Source organism: Helianthus annuus, chromosome 4, assembly GCF_002127325.2.
Source record: "Helianthus annuus cultivar XRQ/B chromosome 4, HanXRQr2.0-SUNRISE, whole genome shotgun sequence".
In the NCBI taxonomy this organism is placed as follows: Eukaryota; Viridiplantae; Streptophyta; class Magnoliopsida; order Asterales; family Asteraceae; genus Helianthus; species Helianthus annuus.
Window position 1 is genome coordinate 40,166,716 of NC_035436.2, and position 24,370 is coordinate 40,191,085.

Here is a 24,370-nt window from a genome sequence, read left to right on the forward strand (position 1 = left end):
TCATAACTATGGCATCGGTTCGGTAAATACTGTTGGATCGTCGTTGACCCTGAATGAGTCGATCAGAAGAGTCGTTTATCTAATTCAAAGGCGGAATCAGTCAATCAGACGCTCAAACTAAATATAATGCTTCTCTTTATTGATCTTGACAATGTTTACAACCTGGAAGCAATTTGGCAGCACTTCGTTACACAATCAGGTCCGTGCCAAATGAACAACACAAGTGCACTATATATAGTAGTTCTGGTTCGCTTATGCGAATTGTCCTAAAAGCGAACCTGTGTGATGTGAGTGGTTCGCTTATATGGACAATGTCCATATAAGCGGACCTACATGCTAATTCACTACATATCGTTTCTCGAACCTCGTGCACAGGACATTCTAACCTATCCTAATCTATTACATGATACAAGACGAAGTCAATAGACGTAGTGCACTAACAGACTCCCCCTCGGATATTGACTAAGTCTTCAGTGACCATTCATTCTCTGTTATGCCACCTCTTCAGTCTTGATCGTCTTGCCATCTCGTTCAGATTGTAAAAATGTAAGTAACCTTCAATCTTTCTCTATTTGACTTTTTCACCAAGATCTCTCCATTAGCTCTAACATCAACTTTTCATCGTCAGCTGGCTCCCCTCTCGTCAAGCTTCTGTGCTTTTAGGGATCGACACCTAGCTTTCCAGCTACAAGGTCTTCCTCACTTTCAGTTTGTCTTCAGACTCCCCCTTAGACTCTGCTCTCGGGATCGTAGTCTGGATCTTTCCTGCAATCACTCATAAAAATGATAAGTAACAACATTTTAAAACCATTAACCAGAAACCGTAATCTGACACTATACAACTTTCTAAAACACTGCCCCTATCAACAATATTTCTGAATTTGACAGTGTTAAAGAATCCAACTCCCCCACAGTTAATCGTCCAAGTCCAAACTAATGACCTTGGAGATATCACAAACTGTTTTTGAAATTTTTGATTTATAATATCAAGTTACAACTTAATGAACTTGTTTTATTTTCAGAAACACAATCAACTTACTTAGATTTTGAAACTCAGCAACTCAGACATCGGTTGTCGAAAACAAAGCAGAAATCAAAATCTTTTTGTATTTTCTGAAAATATAAAGCAGTAAAGAAATATGTACAAACATATTTACAGACAATATTTTTGTTTGAGTATGCGTCAGAGGATCATATCAGTTTTTGACCAAACACAAGTACCGTTGAGCTTAGTTACACATTAAGAATTAAACAATTCACTTAGATTTTCGATATACTGATCCACTTAAATTTTCATACAAATTTCAACTGATTCAGGATACGAATTAGATGTTTTAAGAACTTAACTCATTCATGTGTCCCACCTCTTGAATATACTCCCGTATCCAGAATCCCAGATATTCAGTCCTACAGGTGAGTATACCACAGATGATATCTGTAAGGGGTTAAATGCGAGGGCCGTGAGAGCTCAGGTCGATACTTCCGTATACGCAGAGAGATGACGGCTTCGACTTTCTGGTGTGTCCCCTTTAGAGGATCTTTTTGTTACAACAGCAGCGACTATCAATTTTATTGTTTCATCAGCTTGCTGAGGGCGATGTTGTGTTTCAAGCATTTGCAAAAAGTATTATTCGGGGACTAGGTCAGTACTTCCATACAGCAGAAGTCCCGGAATAATACCCTAGATATCACTGAGTATAAAGACCTAGTATCTCAGAATATGGGGCCTTTCAAACGAGATTTCAGGGGTTACCTATATATCCAAGTAGTGTTCCCCACAAAATAAGCAAGTGTTTGAATTTAGGTTTATATCCCGAAAAAGTTTACTAAGTGTATAAAAACCTATCGACATATCATCAGTGAGACTGTTTAATGCTATTTAATCATTACATTTCTTTAGCATACTGTAACTGTCTACTGATGTACTATCATTTCCTCTTTTTACGCAAAACTCATTTTTTTTTTTAATTTTATCATGTTTTTGGCTTTTTCAAATTTTCTAATGTTTTTGTATTTTCTGACAATGCAAAACCATTAAAGGAAATTTGACAAACCGATACTGATAGCTTTGTCTCACCATCCATATTCTGCTTCTCGTGTACCGAATTACAGAAAAACTAACATAAAGTACCCCCATGATTTACAACACATTGATTTTTACAGTTTGAAAACCGTTTTTCAATCTGGTGAAAGTAATCATGTTTGTTCAGCCGTGAGGGTTTCGGCGTATTCCATCAATTCTCCCTTTTTACAACAAACTATTTTCCCATTATGATCTCAAAACATTTAAGTTTGTTTTAATCAAAATGGTTTTTCTGGAAACATAGTTTGCTTACCAACCACTCAAAGGTTAGGAATTTAATATTGTTAATTCAAATACTACAATCACTGGTCGAAAATCAAGTACAACTTAATGTCCTTGATTAACCACTTAGTAAAATGAAATATCACAGTTACCATCCTGTGAATTTCTCAAAAATGATGCCGATACCTGCTCCACACTTACCAACCTGGAAGCTCCGGCAAGTCAGAAATTCAACCAACCAATTTTGACACCCAAGCCTGACCAGTCTTAGGCGTATTTTGAGCTTTTCTCTTTTCTTCATAAAATTCTTTCACTCCTATTTCCTTTCCATCAACCATCTTATTGAAAATATGATTAATATTGCTATTAAACATTTTTCCAGCATCAATACCTTTTGATTTTCGGTTTGCAACTTGTAATGATGGAAAATCCTCATCATTTATTAAAGAGACTTTCTCTTTCCTTTTTATCTCAACTTGTGGCTCATCTGATTTTGTGGAATCAGATTCATTGCCCGAACTTGGCTTGTCTGAATTTGATGAGCCAGATTCATCACCAACAACTTTCTTTTTCTTCTATTTTGTCCTCAGATTTGCATCTGACGAATTCGGCTTGCTTGACTTTGCATTCGAGTGAAGCGATTCATCAGTACTCTTATTCAATCTGTCCGGTAAACCCGAGGACAAAAATTCTTTCCAAATACTCTCGTGCTTTCTTTCTCTTTTTCCTCAGTCTGTCTTTTTGCCCCTGTGAAAGCTTCACTTTCTGTTCCAGAACCTTCTGTTCTTCGGGCTTGACATTGACTGGTTTCTTCACCATTCTTTGAGATTCAACCCTCGATCTTCCCATCGATCTCCTTGGGCAATCTCTGGCAATGTGGCCTCTGATATTGCAATTATAGCATCTTCTCGATTCAAACCTCCAATTCTGACAATTAACAACAATGTGTCCTCTAACACCACAGGTGTAGCACACTCTGTTATCATACCATTCACTTCTTTCAGTCCAAACCTTCAGATCATAACATTTTTTGGCTTGGTTATACTCATTTCTCCTCTTCAATGTTGGATTTGTCTTTTGAGCACTGTGGTCAAACCTGCACCACTTATTACCAACACTTTGTGAGTTTTTATTTTTAGATTTTTGTGATTTTTCATAACGATTGGATGACTTATCTGATGAGCTTTTATTTTCTTTTTTAGGATTTTTCGATTTTTTATCTTTTTGTTTCTGTTCCACATTCTTCTGTACAGGTTTTTGCATTGAGCATTCACCTTTCTCAATAGAATGTAAAACAGTATTTTTAAATTTTTCTTGTAAATCTAAAAATATTTTTCTTTTCTTCTCTTTTTCATCATCAGATATTTCATCACAATCTTCAATTTTGACTTTGTCAAAATTTGTGACCTTGTCACTTATTGGAACAGAGTTGATTGGTTTTGGACAGGGAAACTTCAAACTATCTGATGAAGTCACAAAACCTTTCAACTTCTTTTCAAGTTCACCAATCTTGTTCCTTGAATTCTCAGCTTCGTTTTCAAGCCGAGATATTCTTTCAAGATGTGAATTGATTAATTTTTCAGTTTCAATTTTAACATTTTCAAAAACCGACTTCTCATTTTCCAAAACTCTTATTCGATCTTGAAATTCTGTTTCTTTTTCTTTTAAAAATTTATTTTCTAATTTGATCCAAGAAACCTTTTCATTTTCACTTTTAACTGTTTCTTTCAAAACTTTGTTTTCTGATGATAAGCTGTTCAACTCATTTAACAGTTTATCATTTTCAGATTGCAGCTTTTCACAACTCAAGCGTAACTCCAGAATCTATTCATTATCGGCCTTTTTGCTATCATCATCACACTCTTCATCAGATGAGCATGAATGATCAAAAACTGGAGCTCTTTATGAATCATCATCTGAAATTTTTCCATCTTTTTCAGATTTATCTGCGTCAGCTTTGACTTCTCCAAAAGCTTCCTTTTTTATATCTTCAACCATCTTTTTCACCCTTTCATCTGTTCTCTTCTTGAATTCTACCACCTTCGGTAGACTTGCTAAACAAACTTCTCTAATCTTTTTCTCCAAATCCGGCAAATATTCTTTTTCAGATAACCTTCTTGTGTTAAAAGTAGCTTGTCTTGGCAGCAAATTTATTACCGCTTCAAAATTCACCTTTGATGGATCAACAACTGGATTATCCCATGGATCCGTATAACATTCCAACACGTCATTCCATCTTTCGGCTTTCTTAGCTTCTTTGAATGGTTCATTGAGTTTTCCGATTTCCCATCTTGCATAATCTGCTTTCCACCATCTATCGTGATCAACATTAGCCATGTCTTGAAATCTGGAAATACTTGAGCGAAATCAGATTGCACTAACGAACGAATCCCAAGTTGGACAAATAAACGAAACTTTCTCGGACAAATAAGCGAATCTCCAATTAGACCGAAAAAGCGGATCACCAACTTTGACCAGATAAACGGACCAGTTTATTTCCGGATAAGCGAAACTGATTGGGCCAAATAAGCGAAACCTTTGATGACAAATAAGCGGACCAACCAAATTGACTGAATAAGCGAACCCTGTTTGAACCGGATAAGCGGTCCTGACAATGTCCGGATGAGCGGACCACAAAGTTCGAAAAAGCGGACCAAGTATATTCGTTCAAGCGAACCTAATTATGTCTGTATGAGCGAACCAGGTAGAGTTCGTTCGAGCGGACCTAGCCAGAATGTGGCCCAATAAGCGAACCTGACATGTTATTTCGAGCGGATCTACAACAACTTATGTACACTGGAGCGAACCTGTGTATTGTTCAAAAAGCGAACCTACATCCGAAGGTTGTTTTTTCCATTTTTAGTTCGAATTTTAGCCTGAAAGTTTCAAGGGTTTTTTATTGTCCACTAATACACAGTCTGTGAAAAATTTATACGATTTTAACCGTGGAAACTTGTCCAAATAGAAAAAGAAGGTGTAGAAGACAGAAAACGGATCAAATTTGAGCTGAACTCTTCCTCTTGAGCTCTGATACCACTTGTTGGATCGTCGTTGACCCTGAATGAGTCGATCAGAAGAGTCGTTTATCTAATTCAAAGGCGGAATCAGTGAATCAGACGCTCAAACTAAATATAATGCTTCTCTTTATTGATCTTGACAATGTTTACAACCTGGAAGCAATTTGGCAGCACTTCGTTACATAATCAGGTCTGTGCCAAATGAACAACACAAGTGCACTATATATAGTAGTTCTGGTTCGCTTATGTGAACTGTCCTAAAAGCGAACCTGTGTGATGTGAGTGGTTCGCTTATATGGACAATGTCCATATAAGCGGACCTACATGCTAATTCACTACATATCGTTTCTCGAACCTCGTGCACAGGACATCCTAACCTATCCTAATCTATTACATGATACAAGACGAAGTCAATAGACGTAGTGCACTAACAAATACCGAATATAACCTTTTCGAGCATAACTTGAGTTCTACAAGGTCTTTTGACCCGATTCCAGTTGCTACTGATTTTAAATAATAAATAGAGTATTTTGGACTTCATAAACTGTTCGGGAAACTCAGATTTCCTGTAGAACTCAGAAACCTCTTTTAATAATGTTTAAAATGACCGAAATACCCCTACGGGGCATGTAATGGATTTAAACTCGTTACGGGCATTACGGAAGGTATCCTACTGATACCACAACCTCTTTAAAGCATATTGACTTAGGAAACTTGTGTAGGACTCTTACGGTTAACCGTTACGCCTTTTTCGCACACGGTTCGGCTTATGTAACTAGTTTACATAAACTAGCCGAAACGAGTCAAACCTTATTGTTTTGACCTCAAAATTCAGAGTGTGGTTATTATACCCATATAAAACAAGTCTTCAAACTTGTTGGGTCCAAATCACATTCCATTCCCGGTTTTCGCCTTTCACGCGATTAAACCGTAATTATCCTTTGAAACTGATCGGTCTAAGCTACGGCTAAATTAAAGACCCGTTAGGATTCTAATAGGTTATTTTAAACCTTCGTTCCAGAATAGGAGACCAGTAAAAGATAGTTGCATTATTCGATTAAGGATTTATACTTGCAAAGGTAAATACTTTTAACTTATTTTCCGTTATACGTGCTTGGGTTACGGTATATAAAATACCCCTTGATCGGGCATCAAATCTTCCATCGTTTGGTGGTTAATTGAATAATTTGATCGGCTCGTTTAAACAGTCTTGTTTACTTAAACGCCTTTGGGGGGTTAATGACCATGTCCCGGATATCCCTGGCAGCATTTTACGAAATGGCCACGACCTAAGCGCGGAGTGTAGGCGTACACTCGTCAGTGCATAAATAGTTGATGTGGTGTGTCTATTGATTTTTAACCCGGTAGGTCCGGGCTACTGAACGCATAAGGAAAATGTAATACGTTCACAAGATTATAAATTTAAATAATTCTCCCAAGTTATAAAGAGTTTGTGCCTTGTGCATTCAAATCAATTTTTATTAAACATTTTTCAAAAGTGTCGGTTGAATGTATTTACTAGTGTAAACTGACGTATTTTCCCAAAAAGATTAAATGCAGGTACTAAGCGTAATTGGCTGGATATTTCTCCTTAGCATCAATAAAGAGTCTCGCAAGCTTAAGATGCCTACGTCTGTTGAACAATACTTATATTATTATTTTTGATTCCCTGTGGATACATTTCGACTATTCGTAATACATTGATATTACAAACGGTGGTTGAAATATATTTATCTTTATGCTTCCGTTGTGCATTCATATATTGTGTGGTTTGACTATATTGTTGCCAACTACATCACGGTAATCCCCCACCGGGCCCACTGGTGAGACACGTGGAAATCGGGGTGTGACAGTAGAAACGGCCGAAGGAAACCCTACCGACATACGCGAAGTGCTTCAGAAGGAAAGATAGAGCTATTAGGACATAAGTTATCTACAAACCTTCTACCTATGAATCTAGCCGGGTTCGACGTAGTATTAGGAATGGATTGGTTAGTAGACAACCATGCTTGAATCCTATGCGATGAGAATTCTTCGTACACCAACAGGAGAGATGATCCGGATCAAAGGAGACAAGCCAAACAAGCCAACGAAGTTTATCTCAGTAATGAAATCTGCTAGCTTTGTGCGGAAACAAGGCATAGTGTATATGATCTCAGTAATCATTAGCACTAAGAGCAATGAACTGAAGGAAATTCTGTAAGTATCAGAATACCCCGATGTTTTCCCACAGGATCTACCTGTATTACCGCCAGATAGAGAAGTAGAATTCAAAATTCATCTGATACCTGGACCCGCTCCAATTACTAAAGAACCATACCGTTTAACACCAACAGAAATGCTAGAACTAAAGAAGCAAATAGATGAATTGCTAGAAAAAGGATTTATACAACCAAGTTCATCCCCTTGGGGAGCACCTGTGTTGTTTGTGAAGAAGAAGGATGGATCAATGCGAATGTGTATCGATTGTAGAGAGTTAAATAAGGTCACTATTAAGAATCGATACCCATTACCTAGAATTGATGATCTATTTGATCAACTTCAAGGAGCTAGATATTTTTCTAAGATCGATTTACGCTCCGGATACCATCAACTGAAAGTATAGGAAAAAGACATTCCTAAAACTACTTTCAGAACTAGGTAAGGCCATTACGAATTTAAAGTTATGCCCTTCGGGTTAACAAATGCTCCTTCAGCATTTATGGACATGATGAATAGGATATGTAAACCGTATTTGGATAAATTTGTAATTGTCTTTATAGACGGTATACTTATTTATTCCAAAAGCAAGGATGAGCATTGTAAGCACTTGCATGCACTTTTAACCCTCTTAAGAAAAGAAAAGCTTTATGCTAAATTTTCTAAGTGTGAATTCTGGTTACAAGAAGTGTAATTCCTAGGACATATGGTTAATCATGAAGGAATTCATGTAGATCCCTCGAAGATAGAAGTTATCACAAATTGAAAAGTCCCAAAATCAGCCACAAAAATTAGAAGTTTTCTAGGATTAGCTGGATACTATCGACGTTTTATCCAAGACTTCTCAAAGATAGCCATTCCGTTAACTAAGTTAACGTGTAAAGCGGTTAAGTTTGAATGGGGACCTAAGCAGGAAGAAGCCTTCACTATCTTGAAGCAAAATTGACAAATGCACCAATCCTTGCATTACCAGAACTGAAGATTTTGTAGTTTACTGTGACGCTTCTAAATTAGGATTGGGATGCGTATTGATGCAACGTAAGAAAGTGATCGCTTATGCATCTAGGCAATGGAAAAAGCATGAGGAGAATTATGTAACTCATCATTTGTAATTAGAATCAACATTTTTTTCCCTTAAGATTTAGAGACATTATCTGTATGGTAGTAAGTTTACAATCTTTATAGATCATAAAAGTGTAAGGTATATTTTTGGGCAAAAAGAATTAAACATGAAGCAAAGGTGATGGATGGAAATTCTAAGTGATTACGACTATGATATTCAATATCACGAGGGAAAAGCAAATGTAGTAGCCGATACCTTAAGTCGTAAGTATCACGAGAAGCAAAGACGCATACGTGCTCTTAGATTAAATATGCAAATAGACTTAATGGAACAATTGAAGAATACCCAAGAAACAACAATTAAGGATGATGCTGAAGGAATGATAAAGGAATTAGAACAAGGAATTGATGGAATTTGGAGATTCCATAAGAAAAGAATTTGGGTACCTATACAAGGAAATCTACGAGATAGAATTTTAGAGCAACAAGATGTATCAAGATTTGAGGAATAATTTTTGGGGGATAGGAATGATAAAGGACCTAGCTCGTTACATTTCTAAGTGTTTAACTTGTCCATAAGTTAAAGCGGAACATCAAAAACCTTCAGGATTACTTCAGAAGTTGGAAATGCTCGTATGGAAATGGGAATAAATAACAATGGATTTTGTTACTAAGCTACCTAAAACAAGGAAAGGTAATGACGCAATCTGGGTGATTGTGGATCTATTAACCAAATTAGCTCATTTCCTACCAATGAAGGAAACCTTTAGCATGGAAAGACTAGCTAAGTTATATGTAGATGAGGTAGTATCATTACATGGAGTTCTACTCTCATTGTATCTGATAGAGATAGTCGTTTCACTTCAGACTTTTGGAAAAGTTTCCAAAACGCAATGGGGACACGATTAAACCTAAGTACAGCATATCACCCTCAAACAAATGGATAAAATGAAAGGACAATCCAAACCTTAAAAGACATGCTGAGGGCATGTATTATAGATTTTGGTGGAAATTGGGACGACCATTTGCCATTAGTAGAATTCTCCTATAACAACAGTTATCACACAAGCATTAATGCTGCCCCATTTGAAGCACTTTATGGACGAAAGTGCCGAACTCCAGTATGTTGGGCAGAAATCGGAGAAAGCCAATTATCAGGTCACAAAATTATACAAGAAACCACTGACAAAATAACCCAAATCATGGAAAGATTGAAAACAGCATGAGATCGCCAAAAGAGCTATGCCGATAACCGACGTAAGCCGTTAGAATTCCAAATTGGAGACAAGGTGCTATTGAAAGTTTTTCCTTGTATGGGAGTAGTCCGCTTCGGCAAGAAAGGAAAGTTAAGCCCGAGGTATGTCGGACCATTTAAAGTTATCCAACGAATAGGACCAGTCGCTTATCAGCTACAACTACCAGAGGAATTGGCAGGCGTACATGATGTATTTCATGTATGTAATCTTAAGAAGTGTTTAGCTGATGAATCATTGGTAGTACCTCTTCACAACATAGAGGTAAATGAAAGATTAAAGTTTGTTGAAAAGCCTCTTCAAATAGAAGATTGAAAGATTAAGAATCTTAAACATAAGAGGTTAATCCTGGTCAAAGTAAAATGGGATTCGAAAAGAGGACCAGAATACACATGGGAACTAGAATAATAAACGAAACGGAAATATCCTTACTTGTTCTTGTAAATCTCGAGGACAAGGTTAAAACAAGGTAGGAGGATGTAGCAACCTCAAAAATTTCAATTACCCCATTCCTAAAAATTCATGTTAAGGAACCCTGATTGAGACCCCAAACTTGTTCGGCGCGACTGACGTGAGGTCGAAGTCTCAATCAAATTTAAATCAAATACAACTATTAGATTGCGGTAAGTGGGTATCGAACACAGGGAGTTTGTGGAATATATGTTATCTAAATGTGTGTCTTGGTTAACTAAGATTAAACTAATTGCAAAGAAAGTAAATTCAAAGAGTTGGAGTGTTTGATTTTAAAACTAAGGTTACTAATTAAATTGTGAATTGATAATTGGTTTTGTAAACAATTTAGAGACAAATGACCATCCTAGACTTCTGGTTTCAATTGACATTTATGTTTTAATCAAACTAGAAAGAACCATATAGACATGGTTCTTGTATAGCTACTTGTTTGTGATAAAAGGGAACGAAGTACTCGGATTCCTAGAACGCGAGGTTCTTACCCGATGACCAATAAATCAATACCCAATCCTAATCCTCCCATGATATCTCGATTATCAACGGCACCAAGAACGTATGGTTTTAACTATCATCAAAGCATCAATTAACCATTTACAAACAACTATCAACACACCATAATAAACAAACCATAAAAGCAAGTCTATTATTCTAGAAATTAAGATCAAAACATGAAATGTCTGAAGCAAACCTTCAATCCAGGATGATCACAAAGAGTTTAGCCAATCATGACTTGAATCATCATCCTCACACAAGTTTCAATGTTCATAACAATTAAAAACATAAACCGAATGATTGGAAATTGTCTTCAAGCACCAAGAACACCCAAACTCATCTCTATAACAGTTAGTAACCGAATGCTAATGATGGGACCTCAAAAGACCTCATAAAAACGTGATTTAATGGGCAGTTACATGTTTCATTTCAGACGGCACCGTAACCTACGGCCCTTGCCGTAAGCTACGACACCAAATGGGTCATGGGCGAACAGGTCATCACCGTAACCTACGGTGCCAGCCATAGGCTACGGCGCCATATAAAACCTTATGGCGAGCTTATACTATATTACGGCAGATCATAGCACTTCAGAGGGTGCCGTAACCTACGGCAAGAGACGTAGGCTACGGCGGCGACTAGAACTTTTTCATTTGTTTCTTGTGTTAACCTCTTCAATCTCCAACTTGTTTTCCGCCAATGACCGCTCCTTCCCAAATGCCAATACTTCACTTGCTTTATGCTCCTTTTAGACCTGCAAATCCATTCACCTCGTAGTTACCAAGTTCCTCAAATTAACCATTTCAAGTATGAGATGTGCACGTAATTATATCATTTAAGGGTTGTCCTACGGCCCACCCGTCACATCCCCACACTTACCCGTTGCTTGTCCCAAGCAACCCAATTGACAAAACACAATTTCTTCAAGCGATCAAGTAAAAACCAAGCAATTAATGACCTCATTTACTAATTCTTTACTAAACCCACACATAATATACCCCTCACAATACTCTCTTCTCGGTAACAAGAATATCTAGCAAAAGAAGCTAGATCATACTCAAGGCAAATGGGTAGAAGAAAAATAATATGCTTGTACTCAAATCAGTCTTTCGTCTAAAGAATGTGCTAAACATGAATGCGAATCAAAGGGACTTAGCGGTTGTAACATGGCTAGGCAAACGGGTAGGAAATGGAAATATATGTAGTAGCTAATAATTCGACCCGGTCTTTTATTTCTACCTAAACATAACATCTATATACAATACATCAATCTCTTTTTCTCTTTTTTTTTCATTGCTTTTTCTCCTTTTTTTTCTTTTCTTTTCATCATTTTTCTTAACAAAATAAACTAACAATTGAAATTTCACATAATAAACAGACTACTACTAAATGCTAAAACTACTAGACCGGGTTGAATATGGGTGAATTTTTGAGGAACTAGGCAAGGGTTAACAAACGATTGGCTAAAAGCTCAAAGTTGCTACTAAAAGTCCAAACCCCCGCCCATCTCGCTACCATGCTCATATATGTTGTGACAACTCGTATTTCGAACCCACTTTTGTGTAACGTTACATGATTATGTGAACTCTAATTGAATAACATGTTATACGTGTCTTGTGTGAAATTGTGAATGTTTGTTTATATGTTGCATGATCCGATCGTACACAACCCATTCGGCCCATATACATCCGACTCGAGACCTAGAGGGCAGCCCGGTAAAGGGTCGGCCCACTCCCCTTGTTCGCAAACACTAACCCATTAGGGGGTTTTGATTCTCACAACTTAAAACATAAGGAAAGCACACAAACCCTACACACACTATCTCTCTCGTTTTCTTTGAAACCGACGGCAGACAAAACCCCATCGGAGCTCTTTATCTTCGAACATCATCTCTCCGATCCTTGTATTTGATCGGTATGATACCTCGTTATTCATGAGCATGACTGTAGATTAATTATGTGTGTAGTATTCATGATACTAGGTTATTATTGCATGATGATATAGGGTTTCTGTTAGCATGATTGACTATGTTGATAAATCCTTAGTATTCATGAAATCGGCTGCATGTATGATTGGCAATACGATAATTGGTCCGAATATATACTTGTTAAACCGGCTGTGATATTATGATTTCAGGTTAGGATGGCATGATTAGTCTAGAATCTGGTTACATGATAGTTAGATATTGCGGTTATGTTTCGTATGATTATAATGATTAGCTGATGATGATAATATGAACATGTTTGAAGATGATATGAAACTGTGAATGTTGTTGATTGATCTGATTCGAAACTGCCTAACTTGTTAGCTGAAATTACGGAATGATTGTTACTAATAATTAAGGAAATCTGTTACACTTTCTCTCGACCAGGGTTGCGAGTCGAGAACCCTTAGTCTCGACTCGAGACCACCTTACAACACAAACAACACAAACCGAGACCACGGTTGCGGGTCCGGTTGCGACTCGAGACCGTGTAGTCTCGACCAGACCATGACAACTCGAGACCTCCTTTGTTGCGACTCGAGACTTCGGAAACTGGTACCACTCGAGACCGATTAGTCTCGACTCGAGACCGTGAACACTTGAACACTATTGGACTTTCACTGTTACGAGCCCAATTGATTGGGCCGGATACTTGGACTTCGTTATCTACGTAACTGTTCCTGTTAATGCTCATACATGAATTTCCATGATTATACTTGTGTACAATACGTGTAGAACATACGTGCTATACTTGATTACGAACCTAACTTGTATGGTAACCATGGTAGGACGTGGTTGACCACTATATAGCTTAATTAAACTTTTCTGTGTATCTGCCGAGCAAACCAAGGTGAGTTCACACAGCCAAGGCATGGGATTCCCGGGTTGGGAATGGGTTGGAAGATTTGAATTGGATAATTACTCGTACTTACGCTATTGCTAGACTACATACCATCGTCCTCAGGTTAGTCAGGACACTTACGTAAAACCTACGTAAACTAGTATCTACCACTGTCTCCCGGGTCGGGAGGACACTTACGTAAAACCTACGTAAACTCATACCTACTACTGTCTTCCGGGTCGGAAGGACACTTACGTAAAACCTACGTAAACCCCACGCGTACCACTGTCCTCGGGGAAGGGCACTCACGTAAAACCTATGTGACCTTGTACGTATTGCTGTTCTCGGGTTATGAAGAACACTCATGGTTAGAATAGTCTAGTAAGGATAAACATGGGAAGCCCCCACTAGTAAGGATAAACATGGGAAGCCCCCACTAGTAATAAATATAATCATGGGAAACCCCCACTAGTAGTACTTACATACATGGGAAGCCCCCACTAAATGAACATACGATTTGCTATTTTGAACTTACTTTCTGTGAACTCGCTCAACTAGTTGTTGACTATCTGCTGCATGCCTTACAGGACCTTAGGTACTTATGGAGCTTGCACAGGGAGGAGCAGGTCGTTGTGGGACATGGATCGTAGACGCCATGTTAAACGTTTAATTAATTGAACTTATGATTTACATTGGGTTTACATACTTATGCTTCCGCTACTCAAATTACGTTTCGTTTGGTTTGAACATCAATTGTATTGAATTGGATTTTACGAACTACTTTAATCATTATACATTATGTTCATTATGATTGATGGCTTGATCCTGGTCATGTCACGCCTCCAAGCGGTGGTACTCCGCGGGTGGATTTTGGGGGTGTGACAGATTGGTATCAGAGTCATTGGTTATAGAGAACTTGGTTTTAATATGGGGAAAACGTTTTTATTAAAACCAGACTATAACCAGAACAGTGCTCTCAACGATCCACAACGACGCTTCGTTCCACGTGCAAGACTCAACATCCTAGGTAATAAGGTTTATGTTTATATTGCCTACTTGCTAGATTACATAGAACTTTGCTTGTAGTATGCTTAGATACACATGACACTATTGCATGAGAATACCTATGTGCTTACACTCTTCTGTCATCGCACTACTCGCGAACCATTCTCACTTATGCTACTTTTACTATGAAGATCATGTCTGGACGTGTTAACATGACTCAAGCCCAGTTGATGGCTCTCATTAACGAACAAGTTGCTGTGGCACTTGCAGCCGCACAAGCAGGAGGTATATCCTGTAGTTATAACTCACACTAGGATCTTTAGGTCCTACACTCCTAAACCAACTCTTGTGTTTAACCTTGTCCTATTCGTACACAATAGGTCAACACGCACAGCAACCAGTTTGCACTTTCAAGAACTTCATGGACTGTCGTCCAAGCACCTTTAGTGGCACGGAAGGAGCAGTGGGACTACTCCATTGGTTCGAAAAGCTCGAGTCAGTATTCGAGATGTGTGAATGCCCTGAGGCTCGCAGGGTCAAGTACGCCACTGGCACGTTAGAAGGAATCGCGCTAACCTGGTGGAACGCGCAAGTTCAGATTTTAGGGTTGGCAGCTGCTAACGCCACCCCTTGGAACGATTTTAAGGAACTGATCAAGCGAGAATACTGCACGCGTGATGACATCCACAAGTTGGAAGTGGAGCTTTATCATTTGAAAATGACGGGGTCAGAAATCGAAGCTTACACGAAACGGTCGAACGAACTGGCCATCTTGTGTCCAACTATGGTGGATCATCCAATTAAGCGCATTGAGTTGTACCTCAAATGCCTAGCGCCTGAAATCCAGAGCCACGTGACATCGGCTAATCTCGACAACATCCAGGATATTCAGCGACTCGCTCATCGTCTTACTGATCAGGCAGTGGATCAGGACAAGCTACCGAAACGTATCAGCGCTACTACTGCTACCACATCAGCCGCTACTCCTGCTACCCCCAGTGACAACAAGAGAAAGTGGGAAGGGGATTCTAGCAAAGGTTCAGCAACAGTTCAGTCTTAGGCTCAGCAGCAGAAGACTGACCACTACCAGAGTCCCAGTCAGCAGTTTTCTGGTAGTCGTGGGCAGAGAAGATATCAGGGAAATCAACCAAAGTGCCACAACTGTAACAGGCACCACAGCGGCCAGTGCAACAAGGGTCGTTGCCAAAGGTGTCTCAAGATGGGCCACGAGGCCAAAGACTCTAGGAGCCCACGGCCTGCGAATCAGAACCAGCAGCCGCAACTACCAGCTCCACAAAACCAGCAACAGCAGCAACAACGAGGCAACATGGGATGCTTTCAGTGTGGTGCTGAAGGCCATTTCAAGCGGGATTGCCCCCAGATAAACCAGAATAGCAACAACATCAACAATCAGGGCAATGGTAACAACGGTGGGAACAATAATGGCAATGAAGCTAGGGGTCGAGCTTTCGTGCTAGGTCAGGGTGACGCAAGGAACGATCCTAACGTGGTCATGGGTAAGTTTCTTCTTGACGAATTTTACGTTACTGTTTTGTTTGATTCGGGTGCGGATACAAGTTATATGTCTTTGAAAGTTAGCCAAATGTTAAAACGTACACCCACACTTCTAAACACCAAGCATGTTGTAGAATTAGCTAATGGTAAGAATCTAGAGGCCACGCACATAGTTCAGGGTTGTAATCTTATCCTCGCGGGTCAGACTTTCTCCATCGATCTCATTCCCATAGTTTTGGGTAGTTTCTACATCGTCATTGGTATGGACTGGCTATCTCAACATCACGCAGAGATCTTGTGCAAAGAGAAGATTGTTCGTATCCCTCGTTCCGGTCAGGAATCTCTCGAAGTCCAAGGCGACAAGAGTGGTGCTGTGGTTGGCATCATCTCCTTCTTGAAGGCTCAGAAATGTTTGCGAAAGGGTCACACCACCATTCTGGCACTTGTCACCGATGCATCAGCAAAGGAAAAGAAGTTGGAAGACATTCCAATAGTTCGCGACTTTCCACAGGTGTTTCCAGAGGAATTACCTGGTCTACCGCCTCATCGCCAGGTCGAGTTTCAAATCGAGCTAGCTCCTGGTGCAGCACCCATAGCTCGAGCACCGTATCGTTTAGCTCCAACTGAATTGGAAGAACTGTCAAAGTAGCTACAAGAACTTTTGGAAAAGGGCTTCATTCGTCCAAGCTCTTCGCCTTGGGGAGCCCCAGTACTATTTGTGAAAAAGAAGGACGGTACGTTCCGTATGTGCATTGACTACCGTGAACTGAACAAGGTGACGGTGAAGAATTGTTATCCTCTTCCGCGTATTGACGATTTATTCGACCAGTTGCAAGGGTCGAGCTACTACTCCAAGATAGAGTTGAGGTCAGGTTACCATCAGCTGAGAGTCCGGGATGAGGACGTCTCCAAAACAGCATTCAGAACTCGCTACGACCACTACGAGTTCCTAGTCTTGCCATTCGGGCTAACGAACGCACCGGCAGTCTTCATGGATCTTATGAACAGGGTGTGCAAGCCTTATTTGGACAAGTTTGTGATTGTTTTCATCGACGATATCCTGATCTACTCCAGGAGTCAGGAGGAACACGAGCAGCACCTACGGCTTATCTTAGAACTTCTTTGGAAGGAACAACTGTACGCCAAGTTTTCAAAATGCGACTTCTGGCTTCGTGAAGTCCATTTTCTAGGCCATGTGGTAAACAAGGATGGGATCCATGTTGATCCATCCAAGATAGATTCGATCAGGAACTGGCCTGCACCGCGTACACCAACGGAAATACGCCAATTCTTGGGATTGGCAGGTTACTACAGGAGATTTATCAAGGATTTTTCAAAGATCGCACAGCCACTTACACTACTGACACAGAAGGGTGTCACCTACCGTTGGGGTAATACTCAGGAAACTGCTTTTCAGCACTTAAAGGATAGACTTTGCAGTGCACCTATCCTCTCATTGCCAGAAGGCACGGACGACTTCGTGGTTTACTGTGATGCATCCATCCAGGGTCTTGGATGTGTGTTAATGCAGCGCGACAAGGTCATTGCTTACGCTTCGCGCCAACTCAAGGTTCATGAACGGAACTACACGACGCACGACTTAGAGCTGGGAGCTGTTGTTTTCGCGCTTAAGATATGGCGATACTACCTGTACGGTACCAAATGCACTATCTACACCGATCACAGGAGTCTCGAGCATATCTTCAAGCAGAAGGAATTGAACATGCGTCAACGTCGATGGGTTGAACTACTGAACGATTACGAATGCGCTATCAAGTACCATCCAGGCAATGCCAATGTTGTGGCTGACGCTCTCAGTCGAAAGGACACTCTACCTAAGCGTTTACGAGCATTGCAGCTCACCATTCAGTCTAGTCTTCCGGCACAGATACGAGATGCTCAGGCAGAAGCATTGAAACTAGAAAACGTCAGGGCTGAAGCCTTACGCGGCTCAGGGCAACGATTAGAACAGAAGGAAGACGGCGCCTACTATGTAGCGGGGCGTATTTGGGTCCCACTGTATGGCGACTTGCGTGATCTAGTGATGAATGAAGCTCACAAATCGCGTTACTCGGTACATCCAGGGTCGGATAAAATGTACCATGACATCAGAACTACTTATTGGTGGCCAAGCATGAAGGCGCACATCGCTACCTATGTCAGCAAGTGCTTGACCTGTGCAAGAGTCAAGGCAGAGTATCAGAAACCAGCAGGTCTACTCCAGCAACCAAAGATACCACAGTGGAAATGGGAGGAAATTTCCATGGATTTCGTTACTAGCCTGCCTAGGTCCCAGCGTGGGAACGATACAATTTGGGTGATCGTGGATCGAGTCACAAAGTCTGCTCACTTCTTGGCAATCAAAGAAACAGACAAGTTTTCTACACTAGCAGACATATACCTGAAGGAAGTAGTCTCAAGGCACGGGGTGCCCACCTCTATCATTTCGGATCGCGATGCACGATTCACATCAGAACTATGGCAAGCAATGCACAAAGCTTTTGGCTCATAGCTAGACATGAGCACAGCATATCACCCTCAGATGGATGGGCAGTCTGAGCGCACGATTCAAACTTTAGAAGACATGCTTCGGTCATGTGTTATCGATTTCGGCAACAGCTGGGAAAAACATCTCCCTTTAGTGGAGTTTTCGTACAATAACAGTTACCACACCAGCATACAGCCGCTCCATTCGAGGCATTGTACGGGTGTAAATGCCGGTCACCTCTCTGTTGGGCAGAGGTGGGGGATAGTCAGATCACGGGTCCAGAACTTATAGTGGACACCACGGAAAAGATTGCACAAATACGACAACGCATGGCGGCAGCACGCGACCGTCAGAAAAGCTATGCGGATAAGCGTAGGAAGCCATTGGAATTTCAGGTCGGGGACCGGGTTTTACTCAAAGTCTCACCCTGGAAGGGTGTGGTTCATTTTGGCAAACGGGGCAAGCTCAATCCGTGGTATGTCGGACCGTTCGAGATCATAGAAAGAATAGGCAAAGTAGCCTACAGACTAAACCTACCAGCTGAACTCGGTGCAGTTCACAACGTTTTTCACGTGTCGAATCTGAAGAAATGCCTGTCAGATGAGACCCTCATAGTTCCTCTGAAGGAACTCACTATCGAGGAGCAGTTGCGATTCGTTGAGGAACCAGTTGAAATCACGGACCGGGATGTCAAGGTCCTCAAGAGCAAGAGAATCCCTCTTGTTCGAGTTCGTTGGAACTCCCGTCGTGGCCCAGAGTTCACCTGGGAACGAGAAGATCAAATGAAAGAAAAGTACCCCTAATTGTTCGCAAACAGTACAACCACTACTAAGGCTGAAGCTACCACGGAATTTCGGGACGAAATTCCAGATCAACGGGGGGAGGATGTGACACCCCAGGAAAACCATGCAACTTAACTAGCTTCCTCAGTGAGTACGTACCAAATTTCGGGGCGAAATTTCTTTTAAGTTGGGGATAATGTGACAACTCGTATTTCGAACCCACTTTTGTGTAAAATTACGTGATTATGTGAACTCTAATTGAATAACATGTTATACGTGTCTTGTGTGAAATTGTGAATGTTTGTTTATATGTTGCATGATCCGATCGTACACAACCCATTCGGCCCATATACATCCGACTCGAGACCTAGAGGGCAGCCCGGTAAAGGGTCGGCCCACTCCCCTTGTTCGCAAACACTAACCCATTAGGGGGTTTTGATTCTCACAACTTAAAACATAAGGAAAGCACACAAACCCTACACACACTCTCTCTCTCGTTGTCTTTGAAACCGACAGCAGACAAAACCCCATCGGAGCTCTTTATCTTCGAACATCATCTCTCGGATCCTTGTATTTGATCGGTATGATAACTCGTTATTCATGAGCATGACTGTAGATTAATTATGTGTGTAGTATTCATGATACTAGGTTATTATTATCGCATGATGATATAGGGTTTTTGTTAGCATGATTGACTATGTTGATAAATCCTTAGTATTCATGAAATCGGCTGCATGTATGATTGGCAATACGATAATTGGTCCGAATATATACTTGTTAAACCGGCTGTGATATTATGATTTCGGGTTAGGATGGCATGATTAGTCTAGAATCCGGTTACATGATAGTTAGATGTTGTGGTTATGTTTCGTATGATTATAATGATTAGCTGATGATGATAATATGAACATGTTTGAAGATGATATGAAACTATGAATGTTGTTGATTGATCTGATTCGAAACTGCCTAACTTGTTAGCTGAAATTACGGAATGATTGTTAATAATAATTAAGGAAATCTGTTACACTTTGTCTCGACCACGGTTGCGAGTCGAGAACCCTTTGTCTCGACTCGAGACTACCTTACAACACAAACAGCACAAACCGAGACCACGGTTGCGGGTCCGGTTGCGACTCGAGACCGTGTAGTCTCGACCAGACCATGATAACTCGAGACCTCCTTTGTTGCGACTCGAGACTTCGGAAACCGGTACCACTCGAGACCTATTAGTCTCGACTCGAGACCGTGAACACTTAAACACTATTAGACTTTCACTGTTACGAGCCCAATTGATTGGGCCGGATACTTGGACTTCGTTATCTACGTAACTGTTCCTGTTAATGCTCATACGTGAATTGCCATGATTATACTTGTGTACAATACGTGTAGAACATACATGCTATACTTGATTACGAACCTAACTTGTATGGTAACCATGGTAGGACGTGGTTGACCACCATATAGCTTAATTGAACTTTTCTGTGTATCTGCCGAGCAAACCAAGGTGAGTTCACACAGCCAAGGCATGGGATTCCCGGGCTGGGAATGGGTTGGAAGATTTGAATTGGATAATTACTCGTACTTACGCTATTGCTAGACTACATACCATCGTCCTCAGGTTAGTCAGGACACTTAGGTAAAACCTACGTAAACTAGTATCTACCACTGTCTCCCGAGTCGGGAGGATACTTACGTAAAACCTACGTAAACTCATACCTACTACTGTCTTCCGGGTCGGAAGGACACTTACGTAAAACCTACGTAAACCCCACGCGTACCACTGTCCTCGGGGAAGGGCACTCACGTAAAACCTACGTGACCTTGTACGTATTCCTGTTCTCGGGTTATGAAGAACACTCATGGTTACAATAGTCTAGTAAGGATAAACATGGGAAGCCCCTACTAGTAAGGATAAACATGGGAAGCCCCCACTAGTAAGGATAAACATGGGAAGCCCCCACTAGTAATAAATATAATCATGGGAAACCCCCACTAGTAGTACTTACATACATGGGAAGCCCCCACTAAATGAACATACGATTTGCTATTTTGTACTTACTTTCTGTGAACTCGCTCAACTAGTTGTTGACTCTCTGCTGCATGCCTTGCAGGACCTTAGGTACTTATGGAGCTTGCACAGGGAGGAGCAGGTCGTTGTGGGACATGGATCGTAGACGCCATGTTAAACGTTTAATTAATTGAACTTATGATTTACATTGGGTTTACATACTTATGCTTCCGCTACTCAAATTACGTTTCGTTTGGTTTGAACATCAATTGTATTGAATTGGATTTTACGAACTAGTTTAATCATTATACATTATGTTCATTTTGATTGATAGCTTGATCCTGGTCATGTCACGCCTCCAAGCGGTGGTACTCCGCGGGTGGATTTTGGGGGTGTGACATATGTAATTCATGAGGTCCAACCCCCCAAATCCCACACTCGCACACACCTTGACGAGGCTACCTAAATGCCCTTATCCTTTTCACACTCATGCAAAGCTAAGGCCTCAAACCGCATCTAAGCACAAGTTCTAATGTATCCCCACCCATTGCCACTCTCATCAAAGAAAAATATTTCTAATACATTCAAAGAGATGGCACAACTCTCACCAAGAAAGAACAAAGGGAATATGGGTTACCGGTGCATCATGCGGTTTAGTATTCAAATTTTCAATTCGGACCATTTTCACTTGATTTTAAAAAAATTTAAATTTTCTCAAAATTTTCCCCTTAACCCCACACTTGGGATACACTGTCCCTAATGTATAGCTTTGAAGGGAAGATCGCTTACACCAAAACATCAACTTTTGCTTATTTTCTCAAACCACAAATTTCTTTTTGTTTTTTTTTTATATAACTAAAAACACCACCAATTCTCACAACCCATAAACACATCAAACACATAAACACCACCCAACCTCCCAACCAAAAACATCAAACATAATAATGTACACAAATATACAAGGTGAGATGAGACACGACCTGATCAATAATATCTTGGCTGCGAAGGCCCGAAGATAGATGTTATCATATCCACAAACTCTCCGAATCCAAATGAGCCGCTGCTGCTACCACCCTGATCACCTTCTTGGCCGGCTTGTTAATGACCCATGCCCGTATGTAGATCCACCCACTGTGAATGGTGCAATGGTGGGGTGGGGTATGTAACACTACCATCGTACAGCGGTAGTGTAGAGTAATCCACAATCGGTGGGTCAGATATAACCGACTGGCCTGAATGTCAAGCATCGTTCATGCATCTCTTGCGATCATCGAGATAGCGATTGTTCATTTCCTCTTGATGGGCGTACATATGAGCTTGATTCCACTGCTCCTGTCGGTCATAATTCTGCTTAAGAGCCCTTTCCACACTAGCTCCCATATATGTTTGTTGATCAAACAGCATCTAATTTGGTTCGAACCAATCGGCAAAAGTGCGAAGCCGCCTTTGTTCGACCACTTGATCCATATTACCTGAATGAGCCCAATATGGGCCGTATAGCTGTCGTGCATAATCATATGCACTCCCAATGTAGCCCGATTGCATTCCCACTCCATGAACACGACCACTCGGTCTGGCACCCCCCATCTCTACATCGACTACAAACATGTCCTCTCGATAGTCGTCATCACCACTCTCATCCCCATCGCTACTCTCAGGCTCATCAGCCTTACCCGGTTATAGTGGGCGGGCATCCACCTTCAATGCCCTCCACCGTTTTCCATCACTCTTCAGCTTATGATATCTTTCTAACTCCTTGTACTCCCAACCCGGTCCCAAATGTTGTATGTCGAATGACTTAAATCTATTATATGAGCCTTTATCTTCAGCTCCAATTGCCCCGTATAACTTCATCAATGCAGTGCTTAACCGACAATGGGGGATAATCTTCCTTTCCCCACTATTCCGCCCGATCCAAATGTTATTCAGCACAAGGAACCGAAATGGGACAAGTGGCGACCCATGTAATAGCATGTAGAGAACCGGCACCTCCGCAAACCTTACTTCGACCTTGTCACCCCGCCTTGGGATAACATTATGCGTACACAAAACCAACATCAACTTTGCCTCAATCCTCAAATTCCTTCTCAATAACTTCTCGTGTGTGGTTCCCGGAACAAAGAGATAGTCAAGAACATGTTGCCATTGTGGATGGTTTTGGGGGTTAAAGTACAAATCCTTTAGCCATGGGAAGATGTATTGATTCGACGGCTTGCTATCGAACTTTGCAATTCGACGTAGAGAATCATAAGACGTTTCAACAGTTACCCCATTAACCGTCCCTATAAGCTTCATTTTTTACGGGGCCTTGAACGGAGGACATGTGAGAGTGGCCATCCACTCATGTATCTCTCTATCATAAAGATTTTTCACCTCCCCATCATAACACTTCAAAGCAGCTTCCCATCCTAATGCCTTGAATTTGTCTGTGATCCAGAATGGCCCAAAGTCAACCTCTCTTATCTCCTTTTCGCACATAAACGCCTCCTTGCGTTGTCGTAATTTGTTCATCTGTTCATGGAATAGGTCCGTTTGCCATTCAACAGGTTGCTCAAGTAGAGATCCGGATGTCCAATCCGGTTTCAGGCCCCTCGGTGGTGCATCCTCTTCCGAGTCCGGGTCCCCCGCATGGACTAATCTTCTCTTCTTCTGTTGAGCCTCTTGTTGGCTCGAGGACCCTTCTACCGCTTTACCTTTATTCTTTCCCATTCCAACACACATCACACAACACACAAAACCCATATAAGTTCACATTCAATAACCTCCCCACACTTGCTTGACATTATTGTTATAGATGTAGGAACACAAAAGTTTATCTTTTCAAACAAAATTTGGGCATGATGTCCCTACAATAGAGAGGTTTCCAAAAAATTTATCTTAAACATCATCTACATCTACAACCATATACTTAACAAACTAACAAGATTCACATCACCAAGCATGTTCGG